The sequence below is a fragment of the Ammospiza caudacuta genome, chromosome 5 (genome assembly GCF_027887145.1).
Source record: "Ammospiza caudacuta isolate bAmmCau1 chromosome 5, bAmmCau1.pri, whole genome shotgun sequence".
NCBI lineage: Eukaryota > Metazoa > Chordata > Aves > Passeriformes > Passerellidae > Ammospiza > Ammospiza caudacuta.
The window spans coordinates 16,462,007-16,479,640 of NC_080597.1; the positions used below are offsets into that span (position 1 = coordinate 16,462,007).

Consider the following 17,634-nt stretch of genomic DNA (forward strand, 5'->3'; position numbering starts at 1 on the left):
AATCAAATGTAGAATCCCTAAACATAAGAATGTGAAATGAATGCTTAAATTTGGTCAACTAACCTCACAAAAAGTAGTCTTTTCTACCATGCTGCCACTTTTCAGGAAAAGGAAAGCTTTTAATGTCATTTTAAATTAATGCTTGACCAAAGTACAAGTAGGTCAGCCATCGACTCTGCAACCTAAATTGGACTGAAGTTCAAGGAAAGTGGGACAAGAGGCCCCACGAGCTGACAGTTCTTGCTCACACCATCACCACTGTGTTTTTGCAGTTAATAAAGCTGTGCCATCACTGACTGGAGCACTGGAACAGCAGCATGTAACCTGCATATGGGAAACAATCAGAAGACAGAAAAAAGAAAGGTAGGTAACTCCAACCAAGTTCAATTTAGTGCTCTCTCAAGGGCAGACCCTGCTGTTGAAAATTCAAGCACACAAGACTAATATCAAATAAGACTAAAGTTGATCACAGTATTGAAACAAAGTCTTAGTAAAAGCAGGAATTGCACAACTGCCTTTTTTGTCATGTATGCTGCTAACTTCAGCATTTTAAATGGTTACACAAGGATTCTCAATCAATTGCTACTAAAGGTACAATAACACACCTTCTTTTCTTTTAGAATTGAACTCATACGTCAGTAACACCCACACTCACAGCTGAGAAAGCAGGCACAAATAGCTTCAGAATAAAGTGATCAAATTTCTTAAGCTATTTCATTTACTGCAAATCATTCTACACATGATCACAAAACTGCTTAATATTAGACTTCAGAAAGTCTGGAGTCATTACATTCAAATGCAACATCATCTTTTAAGTGAAAATAGAATTCAGTTGGTATTTTTGCAGGATGCATAATATCATGAAGCAATCTCAATAGACCAAAGTCAGTATCATGTAATAAAATCATTCTGAATTACAATATCCAACTTGTACATGCTCAAAAGGAAGAGCTTGAGCTGGATTTCTAATATGTACTACGTGCATAAACCATATATGCAATGGTCTATATGCACACAAATATATAAACCCATACATAAACTAGAGCTTTAGCCTAGAACTGTTTAACACATTGAGATTTTCAGCCATCTTATAAAAGGCACTACCAGGGTCCATCTCCAAGGGATTTCAGTAACTATCACTAGCAAGTGATCTCGTGCTGCTGAGTTCAGCTTGAATGTCTCACTCGATTCCATCCCACATCTGCCTCCCAAGGTTTGTACTTGAGCTGACAGCTGGGATATCCCCAGGGCCTGTCCAAGCCAGGGTGGAGTGACAATGCACACAGACAGAACTGCACCATGACACTGTGGGCAGGGCTCTGTGTCCCTGCTCACAATAATATCTCAGCCAGTGCTCCATTAAATAGGTTGTGGTTACTGAATGAGTCACCTGTCCACATATGACTGCCACTATAAAGCCATATCTCCACGTGGCTTGTCAGTTAAGAGGCTGAGCAGCAAAGGAATCAAAAAAAGGATTAAATGATTCAACAGCTGAAACAGCTGCAAGATGAAAGCTTCAATTATAGAAAAATACCTTTCAAGTTGAACTGAAAATAAGATTCCTATTTCCCCAAGAATAAGAAAACCAAGTGATGTGTTTATTCAATGAATAATAAATTCCACATTGAACTATCTTTATCTTATGGTAGAATAAAATAGATATATAAGACTTGGAAATACTGCAGGGAAAAGCATTAGACAATTAAGAGAACATGACTGAAATTGCATATAGAAAGATATTATTTAAAATATTTTACAAACAACACACATGATGCTTTTCATAATCGCACCCTTTAGCATCACAATTCAAGTCAAGAGCATTTCAGCTGAGAACACCTGTGAAACTCAAGTACAGACACTTCTCACTTCTGGTTCTGAAGGCTTAAAGCCTTTATATATAAACATGGTGAGAAAAAGTAGGCCCACCTCCAGGAAATCTCCTAAACCCACAAAGCTAATGCCCCCTCTAGTAATAAACAGTACCCATGGTAACTCCTTGGTCACTTCAAGCTTTCTGGAGAAGGTGAGAAGTTTCTCAAACCCACCAAGAGAATCCCTCCAGTAACTCCAGCCATGAGCTCATTAACACTTGTTCCTAATAAAGGCAGCACAACAGCTGAAGAGTCAGGGTCACACGGAACCTTCACACAATCATGGCTCAGACCACAGCTATTTTGTCCCTACTCCTAAAGCTTAAGGGTAGAGAGCACATGAAAGAACAACTGCAAAAAATATTTTTAAAATATACTTTGGAGTATCTACTAAGGATATCGCAGAACAGGCAAAGTCATGTTTAAGACAGTTGTGTAATTTAAAAAGAGAAGACTAAAGGCACAAAAGAGAGATGGGGAATATAGCTGTAGGGGTTTTCTTGTCATTAAGTATTATTAACCTGTGGTACAGTATCTGAAGGATATATACAAAATCTGAAGGATACACAGACAAATACTTCTATAGAGGTTTCTTTTTTTCCTTTTGTGTTTAACTTGAAATTCATTTTATACTGAAAAAAATCTGTGCAACTGTCCATATCTGAAGGATAAAAAAGCTGCTTCACCAAGGCAAAATATCTAGTTGATGCATCAGTCACCCAAAATTATAAAAACAGATAATACACTTTAAAACCAGTTATATTTTACTTCTAAAAAATAGCATTGGTAAAGAATGTGCTATGTAGAATATTCAAGAGCTTAATAATATTGATTCATTAGACAACATGCATTTATTCTCTATCCTGTGATTTATGAAACTGAAAATGAAATGTCCAACTCTTGGCACCTTCCAACAAATTTCCTACCTCATAAGAGCTACAAAGAATTTGAATATTCAGCATATTTCATGGGAAAACACCTTCATATCCACTTTATATTTATCACACTATCTTAAAAAGCCTATAGCCATAATTCCATCTGAAAATGCCAATTTAAAACCAAGGAAGGTTGAAGTTTATTGATCCTGTCATGGACCGGTGACACTTTAGCATTGGAAATTCTGCTCATTTGAGTCTGACAATTGATGATCTAGTTAACTGTGACAGAGGACAGTCTAGCAGACTTTGTTTTCATCAGGAAAAAAATCCATTACTTCTTAGGCCCACAGAAGATAAATATTAGATCTGTTTGCATTTTTAATGCCAGATTTTAATTGGGACTTCAACACAATAACTGATGAAAGTGGGAAAAGATGAGGATTATGGTGAGGGTCACAGGATACTGCAAACTAGTCCTGGGAGCAGATGAGGCTGGATTACTCAGTATCTCTTCAAAGAGCATTCAAAAGCCACACTTCTCTACAGTAATCAGATCCCACAAGAAATATTTCAGCAGAGTATTTGTCAAGTTATAATGATCACAGAACTGTGCAGCAGCCTGACCTCTCTAGTCCAGTCTTTCATGGGAAAGGGAGCCTTGCTGAGACCACCCAGCACCCTGTCCAGTCACAGCTTCAAAGTCTTCAGTGGTGGGGACTCTACAATCAATTATCTACCAGTTCACAAGACATTACTCCTGAAAGACAAAACCTAGAGTGTCATTCTCATGGCCAGTTACATTTCATTTGCTTTTTTACCTTCTGCACACGCACAACTTTAGTCCATTTTTCTTTTTTCTTATGCTGAAGTACAAGGCTACACAGATGAATCCTGCAGCCAAAGCCATTCACTAATCCTTTAACCATGAATTCTAATATGTGAAGAAAAATTTTATGGTACTGGTACAAGACAAAAAGTTCACACTATACTTAATTCATATAATGACATAGGTCTTTCACTGTGGCCTATTTTGCATGACAAACTGCAGATACTCAGGTAATTAGGCTAGAAAAAACACTCATTTGGTACACACATACTCAACAATTAGTCTTTGTCCTGGCCATGGTACATCCTGGTATAACTATCTGCTCTTTATCATATGAACATTTTTTTATTGTAACATCCCCTGGCATGAATAAAGCTTTAAATCCAAACTATTTCAGACTTGCATTTCTACCACTGACACCTAAAACTCCTTTCAAAGGAAGGCAGCTGTTCTTTCAGAAATATTTGTGTCCCTATTCTTATTGATACACAAATTGAAGAATTTTAATGACACCAAACCAGTCTAACCAACATTTTGTTAGAACTAACATCCACCTGCAGTTCAGCTGTAAGAACTTTTTCTAAAAGAAGATACAGTAGTTGCCACACAAATCTTGTGTTGGTCTTCACTCTGAGGCTCTCAGTAATGATGCCTGGTACCAAGTGGAACAATTTAGAACTGCAGCATGACTGTTATGCAATATCAGAAGAGTCCTACAGTTTTTTCAAAGTTCTCCCTGGATGCTTGTGGGAGAGTATGTGAACTATATCCCTACAACATTCACCAAATAAAGACATTTCTAAAGATAGCCTTTTCAACCTAAAAATAGTGCAGCAATAAAGAAGGCCATTTGAACAGGTTTAGTGCTGCCTCACAGCTGTGACTAAGTCCTAGCAAAATTAGCTTTAAAATTACTTTTACTAACTCACTCATGGTTCCAACTAACAATTAAAATGCATCACCACTGCCCATCTTCTGGTGTCTGAAAAGGTGAAAGTCAAAGGAAGACAGCACCAGCATAGACAGGTTGAAAAAAGTTCCTCCTGATGTCACTGATACAAAGTAATCATGAGACAATTACACAGGAAGGGTCCTTTTAGCTATGAGAAAAACTTCAGGCTCAAGGGATCCAATATATCCATGTACAAAGCCAGCACTTTTGCCTATAAGATAAAGGCACTGAAAGCTTATCCAAATTTTGAAAACCTCTAAATTCATATTTTACATTCCTCTAGTTAAGGCATTTCAGCAGTAATATTCCAGGATATATTCAATGATTTCAAGATTTGGAGCCAAGTTACTTCCATAAGGCTTACTCAGCCCAACACAGATAACAAGTAATTCTGTATCATGTTCTGAATTCCAGAGAAAACCAGAAGGAATCAAATAAGAAATTCTTAAATGAATTTTCAAATACCTAAGTTCTTGCTTGAATATTTAAGTATCAGCAGCCTAGCTTTAGATAAAACTCCACTGCATTTTCATTTTATATATTTGACATATATATGCCAAATCCCTACTTGTACTTGTCTTTCACCTGAGATGATTTTCCTACCCTCCCCTTAGGACAGAAAACCAACTGGGAAACAAGATATAAATGTCTTTTCAAGCTTATGTGGTTGGACTTCCAGGAGCTCTTTCAGTACTCACAGCTACATAAATTCAAATGTCAAAGCCTAGGTGCAATGTGCTATTCTTTGCACATTCCAATAATTCTCTTGAGCCGCTTCAGCTGCATAACTGGAAAAAGTAGCTCAAATTTAATTCGTTCTGGGAAGCAATGTGGAGATTCCTGGAGGATTGCAACAACAGCTGACAAAGCAATTTAACAAGAGCTATAAGTTCTACATTGCTTATTTCTCTCCATTTGCAGGGTTGAACACTGCACAAGTTAATTGGTATTGCATTACAAAGAGCGTTTCATAAGATTTTCATAAATGGGTTTTTTTTCCTGAAATGAGATTACATAACTTTGTTCTCTAACTATTCACTGCAATAAAAAAAATTGAAGGATTAATGTGATACATTTTTCCTTGGCAAATTCAAAACATATTTTGAGAAGGATGTTTATAAAATCTCCAGCTTTAAAGAGCCAATTTGTACAACAGATTTTGATGGTATTTTTCCTACCTAATAAATTGCATCCCAGTGACTATAGATAAATTAGACGTTTACACAACCCTGAAAATTACAAAAAACCCAAACATACTATAAACTTCAAAACTGAAATACTAAAATGATTCATAACTCATATCAAATCATATCAAAAGATAAAGATATTATACTGGGATAGCAATATTCACTCAGGAAACATAGTATTTTATCTGTATGTATGAAATAATCAATATGTGAAATAAATAATGCAAATGCAAATAAAAAAACTCAAACCAAATAAAATACCTTTAGATGTACTTGAAAACTTCCAAACCTGTTCATTTCTTTCTTGATGTGCAATAAGACACCTTTGCAGTGACATAAAAGCTTCTAAAATTATTACTGTAAAACTACTAATTTTGTTCAGCAACACATTAATTACATGCTAAATTTAGTACTACTTTTCCTTAAATTACACAAAGTGTTTCTGCAATGCCTAACAACAAGTAGAAACAAAGGTGCTTCCTATCCAGCCTCTTTTGCAAGAAAGGGGAGGAGGGATAAAGGGGAGATCTCCAATCAGAGTTTTAGTTTCTGTACAGGGCCAGTAAAAAAACCCCAGCAAAGTGGTTCTCTCTAGAAACAGAAACCACATCATATTTTATCAGACTAATCAAAGTATAAAACATAGAAACTACAGGTTATCTTGCACAGCCCTAAATAAATTCAGAATCACTGTATGATCCTTGTTTCATCTATTTGTGTTTATCAGTTATGGATCTGTTTGGGACTGACCTGACAAGGATTAACATTGCCCAGCACAGATTTCACTCATGGCACCACACACCACAGGATTTACATTCTACCAAAAGCTATGGAATGGCCTATTCTAAACCAAGAGCTAAAAATGGAGTCATCATTTGATCCAGACTAAACCCACATGTTGCTCTCTGATCCAGGGATGCAACAAGCCAAAGCAGAAGCAGCTGTGTATATACTACTTTGGACAAAGAATTTCTTAGCCAAATTCAAACCAATTTTATGATCAAATCTCACTTCAAATAAATTTTAAGGTTCACATACAGAGCACTTAAAACCACATGGATTGTCCTTTATTTCTTCAAATTTTTGTGTACGAACATAACCAATAAATTTGGTCCTAGCTCAATGAAGAGACAACACATTCAGGATATCCCAGGCACCTTTACCAGTGCAGACAACAATTAAACAAAGAAAACCACAGAATGTTCTGCCATACTGTTCTAAGATGTTCTCTGCCAGCCAATCTAAGCACCTGCTGAAAGAAAAATAAATCTGGTGGTGTAGTAGTGCACTCAGAATAGCCAAGAAAGCAGATTGGACAGTACCACAGAACAAAAGTAACCTAACTAAATCTACTACTCAAATTCCAATAATTCTAAAAAAAGCCAAAACCAAACCCAACCAATCAACCCAAAAAAGACCTCCAAACCAACAAGACCCAAACAAAATCCACCAAATTGACAAAAAACCCTCATAAAGCACAAAAAACAAACATCCAAAACCACAAAAACCCAAAGAGGTTTTAATAGGGTATAGAAGCAGCAGTTTTTCAGTCTAGGAAATGACAGCAATGGCATGGGGTTTTTGTACACCCAGATTTTACCCTAGGAGAATGAAAAAAAAAAAAAAGGAAAGAAGATATTAACATTATAAAAACACACTTGATTCTTTCCACAAAATTACATCAATTTTGGAAATTAAATACTGAATTGAAATTCAAAGCTATTTCTTCAACACTTGGTTTAACAATAATGTGCCAACAGATTAATCTAAATCATCTCCAAGGAGTTTCAAAACAATTATTAAGCATTCAGGTTTTTTTCTGTAAATACTGTATTTCATTACATAAGAATAAACTATCAGCATTAAACTTTAGAAACATCTACATTATTTACAAGTGAATATTCTAAAGGTAAAAAGGCAAGGACTTTTGGCTCCTTTCCACTTGGAACTTAAGTTTAAAAAGTATTTCAATTGTCTTCTTCGACTCCAAAATATTTTAAGCAAAAAAATCCAGAAAACACTCACAAGTTTACTTTTAAATTGATTAATATAATTTTATACTTATTTTCTATTCAGCCATGCATTTAAAATTGGTAAAAATCAAGAAACAAGGTCAAGCATATCTGCAATTCTCTTAACTGCAGGCAGTGTAAGGGTACAGTGTGAGTGCTGAGAGTCACATCTTTCTGGGTTGTATTTCAGCAGTTCAGCTAGCACAGCTTCAGATGCCAGGGCAAACAGCAATGTTGCATTTATATCCATTCCATTCCCTTCCTTTATTACACCTGACCACCTCCGGCATGCATCTGATTATAAAAGCATCTGTTTACATGCAACATTCACTTTACAGGTCAACTTCACAGAAATCATTCACTGCACTCCATAGCTCAACACATAGCTCTTCACTTTGTTCTGGCACAAATTCATTCCACTGACAATGACTGATATTGTTTGTGCCACATCCCCAGTCATCCCTCCTGACCCATCCCTATGCCATCGATTCTGTTTGGGAAGTCAGGTGCTAAGCTTTATCCAGCTGAAAATGACTCTGCAAAAATAAAAAGTTTCTTGCTGGACCAAAGAACCAACCCCAGACACAGCACAGCCAGATAAACACCACCACCACGGGGCACACAGCAAGAACAAATAGCTGAGTAACAGTGAAAAACTGATTTCCTGTTTTAGTCACAACACAGACTATCACTGGTTTTGAAGTTACTTATCACTGCAAGTAGAAGCAGCAACAAATTTTGGAGCCAGTCTACAAGCTACAAGACATTACAGTAACACAAAGAATAGGCAAGTACACAGACCACACACAAGATACCCTTCAGAAAAGGCTGGCATCCTGAAAGAAAGGCAAAAAGATTTTTTCATTGTTTATGTGTAAGCAGCAGGCATACAAGAGATTATTGCCTTTGGGAACATAAACCAAGCCCATTTAGTAACACAGACTTCACTGTACATGTCAAACAGCTGAAGAGCTTGTATGTGGTTATGTAGGAAGAGAGGACTGGTCAAGAAAGGAGTGGTGACACTTCTGCAATAATATTTGTTATTCATTTTAAATGTTAGCAACTTTAAAGAACATTTAACACTCCACAGAGTCTCTGCACCACACCAGCACTAAGTGGTATCCACCAGAGGCCACTAATGCACACTACACGACACAACACACACACAGCCCTTCTGCAATGAGCTGCTGTGGGAAGGAGAATGGCACATTCTCGTGGGACCCTCTGGTCCCACCCACGTATGTTGCATGTTTCACCTTCCCAACTGCTAAATTTGTATGGGATTTACAGGTGACAGTGTCCCAACTCCAACAGCACATTGCATTCCCCATGAAGGAGCTCCAGGCATCCATACCCCCAAGAGAGAATGGATGACAGAACTAAAGTCATCCTGTCCTGAGAAGCTCAGCTTTGGCAGCCTGATAAAACAATATTACTTCAGCATTATTTTAATATTACTATATAATATGAGAATAACAGATAATTACACAAGACTTTTTTAATAGCTGTCCCCAAATCCACATTAGAAGAAGAAAACCACATTACCTGCAAAAACACCTCTATGTGAAGTGGAAAAGAGGGGAAGTTCACAGTAACAAATATAACAAAAGCTAGAAATGACAGAAGATAGCAGAATGAACACATAAATAGTTGCATTGGTAGACTGCAAATATTTTTAAAGCTTCTTTATTATCCTTACTGTAACCACCTTCACAACAATGCTATCACTCACTTTAATGTAGTAACAAGGCAGAAGATGAATGCTGACAAATAATCATATCTGAGTGGTATAATTATTAGCCTTCAAATTAGAAATTAAAAGGACTTAGGAGCCCAAGCTAGGTTTTGTTCAAGAATTTTAAAATACAATTTGGGATGCTCTAGCAGGCCCAGAACAAAGAAACACCCTGGCAAGGCCCAGGCACTCCCTCCTTCATGCTCCTGAAGGGAGCCTTTGCCCCCATCCCTGGAAAATTACCTGATGTGGTACAGAATAACCTCCAGGTCCTGGCCATGCCCCTCCTGCCTACTGCATAAATTAACTTGTCCTGGCCAGAACCAGGATAAATCAATTAAAACAGAACAAGCGAGATTCCATCTGAGCATACCAAGTTGATAATTATTATTGCATAGTAAAAAGAAAGATACTATACAACCAAACCCTTAGCATCACTTTCTTTTTTATGAGGACACCATCCTGAGTGATGGTTTAGTTATTCTGATCAAGATGCAGAATAATACAAGCTCAGTCTGATGTTACATTTGTTTTAAGCCCTGAAAAGACAGAGTCAAGAAATACTACAAAGCTGGACGTGTTAATCAAGCTACTGCTAAGCTATTTACCATTATTATTGGTGACGTGTGAACAGATCAGGAAACGTGACTGATCTACTGTCCAGACAGATTTTAAAAAAGCCTGAGGAAATATAAAATAAGAACAAAATCAGTGCTGATAAACCTTTCTAGACTGTTTGCTGAAATGAGCACAACCTAAAGATCCTAATTTGCAATTCACATTGGGCTATACCAAGACAAAATTTAATTTCCCTATCTCATAAATATGAACTAATATTTTAAGTATCAAGTTTGAGGAATTCTGAAATGGAGCAGAACACTCAGCTGAACGTGCTCAATGAATTTTAGGATATAAATAAAGTGCTGTTAGGTAGGCAGCCAGAAGTATTTATTATCTGACTATACATCAGAGAGATTACCCTGTTAGGGGCAGTAGGACTAATTAGCTAAGTGGGCAACTAACAGGGTTGTGGTAGACTCTACACCCATTTTACCTAAAGGGGAAATTTTCTCTGTGGATGTATCAAATTCCAACAGGGATCCATTCACACAAGTCCTAGGGACGGTGTTTTTCAGAAAAGATCAGATGATTCAAATGGTTCTTTCCTGGACTGAGTTTATTAATCATTCCTTTCCATTTCTTCTGCATACTATTAGCAACTGGATAATCAACCTAATTATATCTTTTAAGAGAAGCAGCAATTAAAATCTGTTTAATCAAATAATAATAGCTTAAAATGTCTAGAGAATGCTAATGCATGATCCACATACCAAAACTGCCTATTCATTAAAGTCATCTCCAACACATGCTCCTGAGGATACAGCCAAATTTGCAGCCCATGGAGGACCCCACAGAGGAGCCATGAAAGCCCAAGGGGGACTGTGACCCCCCATGGGTATCCCAGCCTGGAACAGGCTCCTGGCAGGACCTGTGACCCTTGGGGAACCCACACTGGAGCAGGCTGCTCCTGAAGGACTGACTCCCTGGAAAGGACCCACTCCAGAGCAGTTTGTGAAGAACTGCAGCTTGACAGAACTCATGTTGGAGAAGTCTGCAGAGAGCTGTCTCCTGTGGAAGGAGAGAAAGAGTGTGAGGAGCAAAGAGTAGCTGAGATAAATGTGTGAAGAACTGACTGCAACCCCCCATTCCTTGTCACCCTGTGCCAATCAGGCAGGAAAATCAGGAGTGAAGCTGAGCCTGTGAAAAGGGGAGGGTTGGTTGAAGGTGTTTTAAGATTTGGGTTTATTCTTCACTATCCTACTCTGATTTGACTTAAAATGTTATTTTCCCTGAATCAAGTATGTTTTGCCCATGATCATAACTGGAGCATGATCTCTCTCTGTCCTTATCTCAACTTGTGAGCCTTTTGTTATATTTTCTCTACCCTACCCAGTTAAAGAGAGTGACAGAGTTGTTTGGTGGGCAGCTGGCATCCAACTGTGGGCATCTCACCATAGGCCATCAATGACACAGGAACAGAATAAAACTTTTTTTCACTTAACTTCCCATTTAGAACTCTGTTTGCTTAAGACAGCATGGAAGTGTGCTTTGGCAAGTGGCACTACGAATCAAAAGTTATTTGGTTGATCATTCTTTATCCCTATGTGCTGGCTGTTACTACTTTCAGTTGCACCAGCTTTTGAAAACAACAAAAACCTCAACTCTCAGAGCCCTAACATAATAATCAGTGAGAAAGCAATACTCCCAGGTATGGGTGTAACAGTTTCTAAGAATTTAATTGCACAAAAGAGGGAAAGCTAACCACTCAATTTATTTCCATCTGTATCTGAATGACACTAGACTGACAGCATTCTTTATGTGAAGCTCTCTAACACACAAAAACTAATGAACAGTTGTGTAAAGGAAATGGTTACCCAGTTTCTCCTACATAAAACAGGATGAACAGTGTTCACATTTTGGAATGGAACCGTAACCTCACTCAACACAGCAAGAACTTAGGAGTGATTTCCTTCAAATGAGTTCCCTTTAGACCTTAAAGCAAGCTGTCCAGCAGTGCCTAGAAATTAAGCACAATTATATGTTGACCAGATATCAGATTACTTTGAGTACTTAGATTATTTCAGGTAATTGAAAAATGAGTTTTGAAGCTTTTATCTTTAGCTGTTAAGGGATGAAGAGAACCTGAACACTTTGGAAAAATGTTTTTGAGAATATTATTCAAGAACTGTGGAAGTAAGCATGCCTACAAGTTGATGTTGCATACATGTGGTTCCATTAAACACAGAGTTCATTTAACAGATCTGCACCTGTTTACTATCCATTTATCATTTCTCCCAAAAAGAAAGCAGCATTGTTGCACTCAGCAGGGAGGTAGGTATCTGTCAAATTGCCAAGAAAGCCTTAATTAATGGAGAGGATGAGAGGTTCAAGTCCAACCAAAATCACGTCCCATTTGTCCTTTGACTCACTGCAGATTATTTATCGAAATCTGTACTTCACATTACCCCTTTTAAAAGGACATATTAAGCATATTCACCCTGCACCTTTTATTTAACCTATCAAGTTAGAAATTAGCTCATTATATTCTTTGTCATATTACTTTGAAGTTAATCAAGTATGGCTGCTCTTCTGCTATCGAGAATAAAAAAAATATTTAAAAAAACCTCTTATTTCAATAAGAGGCTATTGAAATAAGCCTCTTATTGAAATAAGAGGTTTTTTTTTAATATTTGCTATTAAATATTTTTTGAATATTTAAATATTTGCTATTTTTTAAAATATTTGCTGGCAATTGCTATGCCAGGTAAGAAGTTCTGTGCAAGCTCATTTTGTAACCCAAAACCCTGGCTGTGAGGTGCCAGGCACAAAAACTCTGCTAGGCCTTCTGGAGCCCAGTCAACATACACATTTTGTTGCTACAATCACCAGGTGGCAATAGACCTACCTGGTATGTGGGAGAGATTAACGTACAATCACACATGGAAGTCAGACTTATGAGCTCTGTTTGTGTTACTCATGCACAAAGACACAGTAAAATACCACAGAAAGAATATCACACTTCTGCAACAAGGACTTCAGGATGAACAGTACAGTAACAGCAAGGGCAGCCAGTTTTATTAGTAGCAAATGACTTATTACTTTATATCAAAAGCTAAGAGCTTGCAAGTACAGCAGGATTCCATGATGCATTAATCACAATAGACATAAGAAGATATTTAGAACAAACTTTCATATCCACAGTGTCACTTAAAGTCTGAGTGGTGCCCATTTTCAGGGCATGTACTATGTTACATTTACAAGTTTATGTCAAAAGATGACATAAAATCCATCCTTTCTGGTTTCAGTAAAACTCTCTCAAAGTAATGTTTAATAATACCATAGAGATTTCTCATTCACACCATTTCTGCTGTTCATACTGTAGTCTGTCATTCACTGCTCTAGGGTATGTGATAAAAGGCAAAGAATGTTGTTTACAATTTTTGGTCTTTGGATGCCTTGGAATTAGTTCTTTAAAGCAGAGTCCTACACAAGCAGAAAGGATTAACAATAAGCACTGGCCCAAAGCCAAACAGTTTGAGATACAGGTTTCCAATACTATCAAAATGTTTACAATACCTTGTGTAAGCCAGAACAGTTTTAAAATATTTGCATAATCTAAAAACTTGAGCCAAACCACCTAACTTAAAGTCTGAGAGACGTTTTCTTTTTGCCTTGGAGCTCATTACTGTGCAGTGTTACAACAGCCATGTTAGTTCTACCCCTATTTACTAATTAGGGCTGGGAACCTCCTCAAATATTGACACATCCTGTCCACCAAGATCCACAGGACTCTAAGCAAGTGCACCAGGGGCTGAAGCAGAATCCCTCACACTCCAAGGAGCACTCACCAAGGCAGATTCTAGACCAACACCATTAGAGAAATTTGGATTATTCCCCTCTCCTAAGCATGGCACCTTAAAGGATAACACATAAAGGAACAACAACTCAAGTCTTGTGACATATTGGACTGTGGAGACTGTGAACCAACCACAGGGCACAGCAGCTCCAGGTTATTCTCAACCCCAGTGAGCCAAGCAGCCATGTTACATTCACATTAAACACAGCATTCTATTCAATCACACAACACTTAGCTCAGTTTACCTCAGCACAGTTACATCACTCTTGTAGTTCCTACTTCTTCCTTTTCATCTCCTGGGAATAATTCATCGTTACATTAAGTCAAAAATCAATAACTGGGTTTAGCTGAAAAGAACAGTGTCACCTCCTGAAGTTCTGGGGATTATGACAGAGTTTGAATTAAATCCCATCCCATGTTACAAAGAAGTTGTTGGTCTCACAGACTAGTCTTAAATTCAAGCATTAGACATTTCATTCCAGGCCTCAGGCAACAAGAAAGTCATTAAATCATAGTATTCTTTTAAAAAGCAGAGATTCTAAGATCTAAAAAGGCACTCATGTATTAGTTTATATGGATGTTTAAAAAATATATTAAAAAAAAAAAAACAAAAACAAATCAAACCAAACACCATCTTCAGTCTGCATCTACTCTTCTCCTGGCTCAATGCATGAGAAGATGCAGTTTTTCCAGGAGCTGCTACAGTAAGAAAACCAGACACCAAATAAGAAACAAAGCTACCTTTTAGCTACTTTGCATTACAACACAGATTTGTACAAGCAGAGACAACTTTTGACTGGCAGCACTGCTAAGCATTTCATCCAGTTCCTGCAATGAACACAGAATTTTCTTAGCCTTCATTTACAGGCTACCCATTCAACCCACAGTCACATCCAGGCTCATTTTAACCACCATCAGAAGCACAGAACTGACATGTGGATATCTTTAAGCACATAGCTCATTCAGCTCTAGAGCAGGAAAAGGTGTCCATGTGCTCCACAGACAGACCATGAGAACAAAACTTCTCATTCCTGACACTAAATCATCCAAACATGTCACCTGCTAAAAATAACAGGTTCACTGATTTCAGACCAACATTCAAGTGGCTTGTCACAAGAAAAGAAAGTAGACATTTACCCACCAGAAAGATGTATCATCCAGGTATTTTCTGAAGGCACTGTTTAAAAACATTCATAGACTACGATGATCTAGACCACAATCAAAAAGCCATTTTATTATGATGGTATTTCAAAGGCAGAAAAAAAGGGAAAAATTGATCCAGATTTGTAAACTACTTCCCAAAGGGAGCATGGAGCACTTGAGCACAGAACAGTCACAGCAAGGTGGCACCTGCACACCTCTTCTGCTCACCACACTGAAGCTGCGGTGAACAGAGATCAGGGATCTCTAAAAGGATGCTGCACTGTGCTCAGCAGACATGCTCCTTATGCTAATATGTGCTCCTGTTTAAGCTGATTCAGCCATAATTGGCAGAATATAACTACTATCTTTGAAGGCAAATTGCAAGTTTGACAAAATATAATTTCAGGCAGGTACAGGTATAAAACAGAGGGCACATGAGCATTCAGTGTTAATAACCATAATAGTAAAGAATGCAATTAACAAGTTTTGACCAACTGAAACACAGCTGGCAAACTCTTTTAGTTTGAGAATGATCCTTTTATTGCACTAAAAGCAGAATGAAAACTCAGTTGCTTACATAATGCAGCCTTCACTATGGCTCTTATCATAATGCACTACTACCGTTTTAACTTTTAAAAGGGAAAGGTTTTTGGCTTTAAAGAAGAGCTGAACAGATGCTGGCATTAAATCCCAATTAGCAGAAGGGAATCCCTCACTCATTCCCCAACAGCAAGAGAGAGCAGTCTCGTGATAGCCTTTTAAGCAGGAGCTTGTGGAGCACAACAGAAACAAAAGTGCCTTGCACATCCATGGCTTGTTTTTTTTTCCCCAGTCTGCGTCAAATGATCAAACTTACACAAACAGGTACAGTACACTTAAGGAGTGGTGAACTAGCTTTAAATTATCCTAGCTAATCTACTATTTTAATCAAGTAATTCAAGCGTTTAAAACTGCAAGACTGCATTTGGTTTTCAAAATGTTCAGTTTACAAAGGATAGCGTATGGCACTTGCGTCTTTCTGGCTTCCTTCAGTGCTCAGGCAAAAGGATGACTAAATCTATCAGCTTCTGAGTCACTGCAAGCAGAGAGAGCCGAGAGGGACAGATACAGCGAGCCAGGCAGACACTGTACCCATCCTGTCCTTCCCTAACCAGGTAGCCTCAGTGCACATAAAGAGATGTCTGTCTGTCTCTCACACACACATTTCGCTCTGGGACATGAGCAGATTCTTTCCATAAGCCAAAAAAGGCAAAGTCAAGACAGAAGGCGGCAACGGCAAGACCAAGAAGCTTGAATGAGCTGGGTCATTACCAGTACTCAGGAGGGACTGAGCTGCCTAAAACCTCACTCTCCCCGTAAAACATCTCCTCCCACCAAACCAGCATCGCTACCTGCCACCATCCGGGGCGCCGGGATTTCAAAGCCTCGAGTCAAAACCCAGCTGCTCAAGTTTAGGACTCCATCCTCGCCTTCCTTTCCTCCCCAAACCAAAGCCGCCACCGAGTGGGTCACTAAACTTCCCCGAGCAGGGAGCTCTCTCTCCCCTCCTACAGGAACCGAGCCAGTGTCGTCATCCCTCGCAAGCCCCGGCCCTGCCCTTCCCCGCCTGGCGCCGTGCAAGGAGAGCTTCACCTTCCCCGCGCCCGCCGCAGCGCCGTGGGGTGGGCGACCCGCACCCAGCGGGCTCCCCGGGGGTCGTTCCCCGGCCCGGCCCGCTCGGCCCGACCCCAGCACGGGCAGCACCGCCGGCGCGGCCGCGGCACCGGCGGCTCCCCCCGCCCGGACCCACCGCCCGCCATTGCCCAACGGCTCCGACGGGGATCCCAACCCGGCCGCCAGCTCGAGCCTCTCCCGAAGGCGGGGCCCCGGGGCGCGGAGCGGTCCTCACCTGCAGCGCCGGGACCTGCCCGTCGCCCGTGCCCGGCGGGGGTGGGGGTGACGAGACGGCGAGAGCGCGGTGGAACCGACCCGACCCCGGCGCTCCGCTCGGCGCCACCGCCCCCGCCCGCCCCCTGGCGCCCGCCCAGCCGCCTTCCCATTGGCCGAGAGCGCGGGCAAGCTCCCGCTCCGCCGCCGTCTATTGGCTCCCCGCGACTGCCAATCAACGCCGCTTCCCCGTCGGGGGCGGTGAGGGCCGGTGCGCGCGCCCGCGGCCAGCGCGCGCTCCCCGGTGACCGTCGGGGACAGCCAGAGCCACGCGCGCGGCCCCGCCCCCCGGCCCTCACCCCGAGGGGCTCCGACCGCCCCGGACCCCGCCCGGCCCTCACCCCGGGGGGCTCTGACCGCCCCCGGCCCGGGCTCCCCCTGGGGGGCTCCGACCGCCCCGGACCCCGCCCGGCTCATCCCGAGGGGCTCCGACCACCCCGGACCCCGCCCGGGCTCACCCCGAGGGGCTCCGACCGCCCCGGACCCCGCCCGGGCTCACCTCGGGGGGCTCCGACCAGCCTGGATCCCGCCGGGCTCACCCCGGGGGCAGCGACTGCCCGGCCCGGCCGGCCGCAGCGTCAGCCAGGTGTCCGAGTGTAGGAAACCGTGACAAGAGCGCTGCGGAACGTGGCAGGGCGCGGCGGGAATAACACTGCGTCCGTGTCCCGTTTCCACTGCGGG

General features: G+C 40.6%; 1 protein-coding gene across 5 annotated transcripts in view; it reads right to left on the reverse strand.

Moving 5' to 3' along the window:
- The window catches only part of PACSIN2 (protein kinase C and casein kinase substrate in neurons 2), a 56,317-nt gene extending 38,692 nt beyond the window's left edge, over positions 1-17,625 (reverse strand). For 3 of the 5 annotated variants that reach the window (XM_058804883.1, XM_058804881.1, XM_058804876.1), the window contains exon 1: positions 16,916-17,038. The gene's annotated coding sequence lies outside the window, so the exon portion shown is untranslated. Of the gene's footprint in view, positions 1-5,978; positions 5,996-16,915; positions 17,039-17,452 lie in introns of those variants that run through there. The other 2 variants (XM_058804877.1, XM_058804880.1) reach the window with 2 other exon arrangements.
- Between the last annotated feature and the right edge of the window lie 9 nt (positions 17,626-17,634).